At 33.1% G+C, this 9854-nt stretch overlaps 2 long non-coding RNA genes across 8 annotated transcripts in view; both read left to right on the forward strand.

Annotated features, from left to right (window-relative positions):
- Positions 1-8380, forward strand: part of LOC109387132 (uncharacterized) — a 65978-nt gene extending 57598 nt beyond the window's left edge. For 5 of the 7 annotated variants that reach the window (XR_002124914.1, XR_002124912.1, XR_002124913.1 and 2 more), the window contains 2 exons: positions 5426-5509; positions 7958-8380. This is a non-coding gene — a long non-coding RNA (uncharacterized LOC109387132). Of the gene's footprint in view, positions 1-5425; positions 5510-6925; positions 7056-7957 lie in introns of all 7 variants that reach the window. The other 2 variants (XR_002124915.1, XR_002124916.1) reach the window with 2 other exon arrangements.
- A 1379-nt stretch (positions 8381-9759) lies between these two features.
- LOC109387134 (uncharacterized) overlaps positions 9760-9854 on the forward strand; it is a 2181-nt gene continuing 2086 nt past the window's right edge. Inside the window, exon 1 of the long non-coding RNA XR_002124919.1 lies at positions 9760-9812. This is a non-coding gene — a long non-coding RNA (uncharacterized LOC109387134). The remainder of the gene's footprint in view (positions 9813-9854) is intronic.

A 9854-nucleotide genomic window follows, 5' to 3' on the forward strand; every position in this document is an offset into this window, starting at 1 on the left:
TATATATATATATATATATATATATATATATATATATATATATAAAACTGTTTAGCTTCTAAGTAGCTTAATGTATATAAGGAAACTTGTTAGGCAATCTAATAAAATGATAACATTTTTATATAGATAGCCTGATTTTTCTGGGATAAATTGTCTAAATTGAAATCCACTTCACACAGCTTTTAAGTAATTGTTCATTCATTAATTTCTCCAGAAAAAATCAAGAGAATATAGAAACAGTACAACTTTATGTTCACTTAAACTCAAAAAGTAGGTTTTTTTTTTTTTTATAAAAGTCTTTTTGTATTAGATCTGAATACTGTTTCATTGCATGCCTTACCTCAACACTGAATTTTAAATGTGTCTTTTCTAGGTAATACAGCTTTTTTTGTTTTTAAGCATTTGTATCCAAAGGACAGACATAAAAGTCAAGGAAATTTTAATCTTTGCCTGTGAATTTTATATATTTGGCATTTTATAAAACTTTCAGTTTCTTAATTAGGGTAATGAAAAAATTACCATGCTTAGTGAAACTGTCATGCTGTTTGGTTAGACCCCATAATTTAGGTCTTTGCTTAAAGATATTAAAGAATGTCTAATTTAAATTTTCCTCCGGGTATAATAACATATCATATGACTTAAATAGTATTCCACTGTCCTGAGCAAGGATAGTCATTCTTTGGCCCAAGGGCTACATATAGCCAGCTCCTTAGAGGTTTATGTGCAGAATTTGAAGCATGCTTGTTAAAAATAATTATTATTACAAATTGTGTCAGTGCCAGATTAAAAGTAAAATTAAGATATTTTAAAAATCTAAAATAATGTTGTGACAAATAAAGGATATATCTAAACAAAGTAGCAGAAATATTTTCTTGCTATGCATTAGCATTTAAATATTCCTATCATGTGACAGTGGAAATAGTCTATAGATTCAAAGAAATTTTGAGTTTAAAATAACCCATTCTTGAAGGCATAATATAAAACCTACTTTAGGAGCCTCAAAGTAGATGATTACAAGTGGAAAGGAAAAATCAAAGTTTAATAGACTGGGAGATTATTGTTGCTGTTGAACACAGGTAAAGAGAGATGTGCCTTCTGTATGGCTGGAATTGCTCCACTGGAATCTTTCAATTTATTAATACATTTAAATCAATTTCCATATTTTTTGGAGTATGGCATAATTTTTTTCTACTATTTTAAATTTATCAGGCTTTCAAATAGAAAAGTTATTTTTAATTATCTCAAATAATTAAAAATAGAAATAAAAATAGGAAGAAATCTTCCTCTGAGGGTATTTATTAAAACATCAGTGATCAATTTGCAATATTGTCACAGAAAGTAATAATCTTTGAGATGAAATTAAGATTAGAGAAATTATAGCATGTTGATAGGAATGAGCCAATAGAGAGGAAAATTAAAGATGCAGTAAAGAATGCTAGAGAAATATCCTTAAGCAAGAGGGAATAAAAATCTCGTATACAAGTGAAGGGATTGGTCTTATGAACAGTGATTGTTCATCCATAATACGGAGAAGGAAGAGTTGCCTGGGCACAGATACATGTGGAGATAGATGTGGTGGAAATTCTGATTTCTTCTGTTTTCTGAGTGAAAGTGAGAATGAAAGGGAAGAGACACACTTGTCTGATATTTTTCTAGAAGAATAAGAGAATGAATGGACCAACGTTGCCAAACAGCTCTTGAACCAATTTTAGGATTAAAAGATTTATAAAGGAAAATTATTTTTGTTCACAGATGACATGATCTTACATGTAGAAAACCCCTGATTCCATACACGCCACGCATACGCACAAAACAATTTATAACTAATAAACTCAGCAAAGTTGCAGGATACAAAGTCAACACTCAAAAATCTGTTGCATTTCTGTGCACTAAAAAGGAATAATCCAAAAAGGAAATTAGGAAAACAATTCCATTTACAGTAGCATCAAAAAGAATAAAATGCTATGAATAAAATTAACCAAGATGGTGAAGACTTGTACACTGCAAACTGTAAAACATTGCTAAAAGGAATTAAAACATAAATGGAAAGACATCCAGTGTTTATATATTTGGTGTTCTAATATTGTTAAGATGACAGTACTCCCCAAAGTGCTCAACAGATTCAATGCAATCCCCATAAAAAATCCCAGTGACTTTTTTTGCAGAAATAAAATTCATATGGAATCAAGGGACATCAAATAGCCAAAACAAATCTTGAAAAAGAACAGTTGGAGTTCTCACACTTCCTGATTTCAAACTTAATTCAAAACCATGGATATCAAACAGTATGATACTGGCATAAATGAGACATATAAACCAATGGAACATACTAGATGTCCCAGAAATAATCTCTTGCATATATGTGCAAATGGTTTTTGATGAGTGTGCCAAGACTTTCAATGGGAGGACAGTATTTTTAACAAATGGTGTTGGGAAAACTGGATATCCACTTGCAAAGAATGAAATTGGACACTTACACCATATATGGAAATTAATTTGAAATGGATTAGAAACCTAGATATAAATAAAACTATAAAACTCTTAGAAGAAAACATAGGGGAAAGCTTTTTAACATTGGACTTAGCAATAATTCCTTGGATATGACACTAAAAACACAGGCAACAACAACAGAAAGATAAATTGGACTTCATCAAAATTTACAACTTGTGCACCAAAGGGCACTCAAAAGAGTAGCCTGTAGAATGGGAGAAAATATTTGCAAATTATCTGATAAGGGATTAATATCCAGACTATATGAAGAACTCCTATATAACACAACAGCAAAAAACAACCCAGTTAAAAACAACAGTTGGGCCAGCCGAGTGGCTCAGCTGGTTAAGAGCTCGCTTGGAAGCACCAGCTCTGAGTAGCAGGGCTGCGGTTCGGATCCCAGGTTCGGATCCCACATTGAGGGCCAGTGACGCTCGCCCTCTACAGCTAAAATGATGAACAACAGCTTGACCTGGAGCTGGGCTTCTGTGAGTCACTGACAACGGCATAGGCTGCAGTGGGGCTGCCGTGAGCTATGTGAGTGGCTGGCAGCCAGCGTGAGCAGCAGGCAGCTGGTGTGAGCTGCCAAGAGCCGCCGTGAGCGGCCAATCAATGACCGGCGACTGATTGCCTCACCCGGGAAGAGCACAATGATCATACCAGCATGGGCCAGTGAAGCGATGTCCTCCACAACTAGACTGAAGAACAAAACAGCAATTCGTCTACCTGTCTGTTCCCCTTCCCCGATTCCCCGATAAAATCTTTAAAAAACAAACAAACAAACTGAACAGTGGACTTCTTTCCAAAGAAGATATTCAGATGGGCAATAAACACAGGAAAAGTTACTCAACATCACTAATCATTTAGGATATGAAAATCAACCACAATGAAGTACCACATCACATCCATTAGGATGGCTAAAACAAAAAGAAGAGAAAATACAATAAGTGTTGGCAAAGATGTCAAGAAATTGGAATCCTTATGCATTGTTGATAGAAATCTAAAATGGTACAGCTACTGTGGATAGTATGGCAATTCCTCAAAAAATTAAAAGTAGAATTACCATGTGATTCAGTGTTTCTACTTTTGGGTATATAGAATTGAAAGCAGGACTCAAGCAGATATTTGTATACTGTGTTCATAGTAGCATTAATCATAACCACAAGATCAAAACAACCTAAATGTCTATAGAAAGATAAAATATAGTCTATACATACAGTCAAATATTACTCAGCCTTAAAAAGGAAAGTGATATATGCAACAACATGGATGAACTTTGAAAAACTTAGGCTAAGTAAAATAAGCCAGATGAAAAAGGACAAATATTGTGTGATTCCATTTATGAGATACCTAGAATAGGCAAATTTATAGATACAGAAAATAGAAGGGTGGTTTCAAGGGGATGTGGGAATGGTCAGTTAGTATTTAATGGGTACAGTTTAAATTGGTGTGGATAAAAAGGTTCAGGAGATGGAGAGTGGTGATGGTTGCACAGCATTGTGAATGAACTTAATGCCATAGAACTGTACACTTTAAAATGGTAACATTTATGTTAGACATATTTAACCACAATTTTAAGAAATAATAAAAACATTTTTTAACTGTTGAAGGGTTTTTTTTTTAAGTTTTTAAAAACTATTTGCATTTTGAAGTATTCACATTTCTTTCAAGAATGGTACACTTGGCTTAGTTTAAAATGTATATCAACTTTGCAAAAAGGAAGGATTGGAATTGAAATGACCTGGTTGATTTCTTGTTGTCTGAAATAATCATTCATTTGATTTTGAAACAGTCGTTTAATGTATACACCCACTGTCCACTGTGTGGGGGCAAAGAACAACATATAGTCTTGAACAGTTATTTGTTTCATGACTTTGTATCTTATAATTTAAATTATTTTAAATTCCTCCTGGGAAGGAGTTGTGTCTGTCTTGTACACTAGTGTACTGACTAGTGTAACAACTGGGACAGTGGCTCCCACATAGTAGGTGTTCAATAAAATACTTATTGAATGAAAATGTATACATATAAATTTTGTATACTTGTAAATGTCATGTGTACACTTTGAAAAGTCGATGTGGTTTTGTCTTGAAAGTGGGTTTGAGGGAGGAAGGTAGCCTAAAGGACAGCTTCTTAATGTATCAATAATTGATAAATACAAAGGAGTACTGTATTATGTATTTCTCATGAATTGCAAAAATTTCTTTTGGTTACATATTGAAAAATGTGCAGAAACTTAAGACTAGTATGTGAGATGTGAAACAGGTTGCTCAGACAGGAGATTAGTTACATATATTTTTTAATGGAGAAAATATTCACAAAAAATTAATATGGAATATGACAGTAGTGTTCTGTATAAACAATTAGATATTAGAAGGCATGCACAAATTTCAGTTCATATCACCTTATTCTGTAATAGAAATATTGTAACTTTAGCATAGCCATTTTAATGGTGAAAAAACTGGCAAAAGAGTTTGTCAAGGCTTAAGCTAGAGCAGTAGCAGCTTTCTGGTATATTTTAGAGAAGTAATTTCATTCTTACATCTAAGTAAGTGGAAATTGTTTAGGATTATACTTCCTTTCCTGGTGGAGAGTAGAGACAGGTAGGGGATAGGAAGATCAAGAACCATACAAAGTTAACTCATCTTTTCAAGACTTCATATTCCAGAATTATTTCTTATATAAAGTGATATCCAATTTTGACAGAATAACTGCTCTAAAAGGGAGATAAATGTTGAGAGTAAAATAATATTTGGATTTTTAAAAACAAAGGACATTGGTTTGCTTGGGGCCTTTTGTATATTTTTGCTTTTATTAAAATATTTTCATGTGACTTCTAGTCTTTTTCTTTAAAAGTATATTTTCATTTTGCTATCTTAAGTTTATTGAAACTAAGTTCTTGTATGCCATTTCTTATTTTTCCCTTGACATGAAGTCTATTACCTACTTGATGAAGATGTCTTTTGAAAGATGTACTTCAAGGAATGAAACGCTGTTTGTAACTTACACTTTTACCAAGGTAAAGATCAAATTTTATGAATTTACTTTTTATAAAAGGAAAAAATAATTTCATACATTGTATACATATAAGTTTGATTAAATATTGTAACTGTTGACTTACTAAATTGACACAGGAAAAATGCTTTTCCTCATGTTATACATCTTTGTGTTCCTAACATATAGCAATGTGCTTGTCATGTAGTAGACTTTCCTTAAATTTTTGATGTAGAAATAAATTTCATTATCTTACTTAAAAGCTTCTAAGAAATAACTATGCACACATGTCAATGTTAGAATCTTTAAACATGAATTATCTAATGGATTTATCCTTTTCTCTAAAAGAAAATTTTTTTGTATCTTTAGGTACTGTGTGTTTAAAAAAATAAAACCTTGGAGTAAAGTAGCAGCACATAATGGTTTGTGGGTTTTGAAAAGGTGCAGGCCATATTGTGCTGCCTCAAAAATACAAGGATCTGATCTTCTGAAGAAAATGTATTTTTTTTTTATTCATAGCTCTTATGATAGTGATGTCAGCAGTGCCTTAGCAGCACGTAAATATTGGCGTTAAGATTCTAAAATTATCTCCAGTATTAACTGTGCTGCTGAAGTAAGGTTGGCCATATTCTGCAGTTATATTTTAATATATATTAATATTACTAATGTACTTTCAGTTTTATTGATAATGTATTGTCAGTACTATTGATAATCTTATGTGTAGTAGAATTCAGTGTAAATATTCAGATTTTTATATGATTAAACAAAAATATTTATTTCCCCTTTCTCTAGTAAAATGAAAGATATTTGCTTATCTCACAGATAAATATACATTATAAGATATATATTTTGAACAGAGCTTAGAAGACTGTTTAGTGAAGAGGGAAAGTATCAAAACATACAAATTAAATTCTGGAAATCCTGAGCCTCAAGATGTACTTAATCATAATTTTAAAGGTAGAAAAGATCTTACAGATGACCGGCCTATTCCTTGGGTATCTTAGGAAACACAAACTCAAATTAAGTAATTTGCTACACATGACAGATTAGGATCTTAACCCTATGCCTTCTGACTTAATACTCGCGTATTGTTTTCTCCTGTTTTTATTAAAATGTTTTAAATCCTTAGCCGAAGATTTTTGTTTGACAAGTCGAAAATAGAAGGCCTTGTTTTCTTTTTTGTATCCCAATAATGAGGTTCCGAGTAAGACCAAAAATTATTGTAGTTATTAATTTTGTAGATACAAACAGTCAAAATTTTTAATTAAATTTGAAGGAAAATGTTTTCTTTACCTTCTGTTTCTTATTTGTTGGTGTTTTATTAAGTCATTAACTAAAAATTGATGTTCAGGATAAGACGAACGTGTTTGTGTAGTGTTCCATACTTCTGGTTTTATTTCCTGCAAGAACTGTCTTACCCTTTTCTGTTGTAACCAAGCAGAAAATCTACAAAATAAAAGAAGTTCTTAAAGAATCATTTCCAATTACAGCTGTCTATTTTGGAAACCCTAAAAGTGTATCAGATGTAATTTAAGGAATCAAGGATCTTCTGTTTAAATTCTAATTTGAAGGTAAAGGAAAAATAAGACAAAGCTCTCATTTTTAAGAACAATCATTTTATTTCCAGCAGTCCCCCCCCCCCAAAATAAAGAAGCAATACACCATATTGCTAGAATTGCCAGCTTTTACATGGAAATAATATTGCCTGGTGCTTTTAACAATCGTTCATCAAGCTCTTAATCTCTTTTCTTTATTTCAACCATTTTATGAAAGACTGTAATAAATATATGATAATCCTTGGTTTCACTAAAAATATTCCAGGATCTAATACATAGATGCTTAGAAATAGTAACTGAATGAATTACATAGTTTGTCCAGTACTTTCCAGAACAACCCAGGAGTTTGATTTCTTTTTTGTTTTGTTTTGTTTTCTTGAATGTATTTGAAGTCAGATTGTAGAAAGTTATATTTAATCTGCCTTCCAAATGGCAGAGAGAAAACTTGGGTTTTACATTTACTAGGTGAATCTTTTTATATCGTTGTGCTCCCGGTGTGAAGAACCGTTTGAGGCTATTATAGCTAAATAAAAACTTCCTGCTTTATCCTGAGAGTGAATTAAAGAAAAAATTGAAATATTAGAAGAGTAAGATAATCTATTGCATTGAAATTTATTGTAACTGTGTCCAGCTTCTTTCCAGTCTTGTACTAGAGAAGAAGAAATTGCTTGTCAATGCCTAATGAAACAATTAGGTAATTCAATGGGACTGGAAGTTTTCATTGTAAGAGTTAATATATTTCCATCTTTGTATAATTTTGGAACACAGAGAACAAATAGTAAAATAAAATATTAATCTCAATTTGGCTATTTATCTTGCAAGGAAGAAGTAATATATTGGTGTATATTGTTTTCATTTTTTTACACCTTCTTTGGGGAAAAAATTTCTAATCTTTTCCATTCGGGTTTCTTTTTAAGTTGATGCCAAATAATTCCAATGTTGAGCATCTTAAATCTGTTACTTGGAGTATGGATTGAGTTTGGAGCTAACTCAGAGGACTGCAGGCAAGTATCCAGGAGACAGCGAGAGGAATATTCAACAATTCAGTTTGCATCCTATTTTCAAATGCAAATCTTTGAAGATTACACATGTTGATACGTGATAGTGGATTTGAAAATTTGGCCATACACTAAATTCTATATTTAATAATAAAGTATTCTTCAGTTATATATTCTTTAGGTTGTTACAGAAGTAAAGGTGTTTTAAGGTACTAAATGTCATTACCGATACATGTCCATGTTAGCCATAATTGGATTACCAAAATTATACTTTCGTGAACTATGACCTCTCTCTAAGGTATTTATTTATTTATTTAGAAGTTGACTTTCTAAATCAATTTTTTTTTCCTTTTACAGGTGGATATTACTGTCCCTTATTCATGGAAAAAGTTTTATTCTAAGTGTTGTTTCTCATTGAGTATTAACAAAAAGGAGAAAAATTAGTGTCTTAAACTTTTAAGATAGATTTGGCTCTAGTGAGTCTTTAGACATAGAGGTCTGACAATTAAGTTTGCAAACTTGCCACCGTGCACTTATATTGGCAGCACTGTACAAACAGCTAGGTAAGGTTTCATAACCTTGGTACATCAGTGTCTCACAACTGTGTTTGTGTCGATGTGTGGCAGTGTCTTGCTGAGTGACATTGTTGTGTATTTTTGTGTGCTGTCGCAAGAATGTCTGAGCTTGAATTAGAGCAATGAACAAACATTAAATTTCATGTTAAACTTGGCAAGAGTGGAAGTGAAATCAGGGACATGTTAGTCCAAGTTTATGGGGATAATGCCATGAATAAAATGGCAGTGTACACATGGATTAAACGTTTTTCTGAGGGGAGAGAATGCATCATTGATGAAGAGAGGTCAGGGCAGCCAGTAATGAGCAGAACTGACGAAAATATTGCAAAAATTCATCGAATTGTGCGTGAAAATCGATGGCTGACTGTGAAACATAGCAGACCAAGTGAACGTCAGTAGAGAAACAGTTAGGAAAATAGCATGAGAAAGGTGTGTACAAAAATGGTCCCGAAGGAGCTCACTGATGAACAAAAGCAAAGGAGAGTTGAAGTTTGCCAAGACCTTTAGGATAGGCAAGCGATGTTTGGGGCCGTGTTATCACTGGTGATGAAACATGGGTGTACCAATACGACCCTGAAACAAAGCGTCTAAGTGCACAATGGAAGTCAGCCAATTCTCCACAACCAAAAAAGTTCCATCAGTCCAAATCAAGAGTCAAGATGATGTTGCTAACCTTTTTTGATATCAAAGGGATTATTCATTATGAATTTGTACCAAATGGACAGATAGTTAACCAAGTTTACTATTTGGAAGTGCTGAAAAGGCTGCATGAAAAAGTTGACCTGAACTTTTCACCAACAATTCATGGCTTGTGCATCACAACAATGCACAGCTCACACGGCACTGCCTGTGAGGGAGTTTTTAGCCAGTAAACAACTGTATTGGAACACCCTCCCTACTTACCTGATCTGGCCCCCAATAACTCCTTTCTTTACCCAAAGATAAAGGAAGTATTGAAAGGAAGCCATTTTGATAACATTCAGGACATCAAGGGTAATAGGGACAACAGCTCTGATGGCCATTCCAGAAAAAAAGAGTTCCAAAATTGCTTTGAAGGGTGGACTATGCACTGGCATCGGTGCATAGCCTCTTCCCAAGGGGAGTACTTTGAAGGTGACCATAGTGATATTCAGCAATGAGGTAGTACTTTTTTAAGGATGAGTTCGCAAACTTAATTGTCAGACCTTGGTATTACTTGTGTATCTGGGAGAAGAAATAAGAGGTCATCATCAGTACGTTTT

This window comes from Hipposideros armiger, unplaced genomic scaffold, assembly GCF_001890085.2.
Source record: "Hipposideros armiger isolate ML-2016 unplaced genomic scaffold, ASM189008v1 scaffold_148, whole genome shotgun sequence".
NCBI classification, from domain to species: domain Eukaryota; kingdom Metazoa; phylum Chordata; class Mammalia; order Chiroptera; family Hipposideridae; genus Hipposideros; species Hipposideros armiger.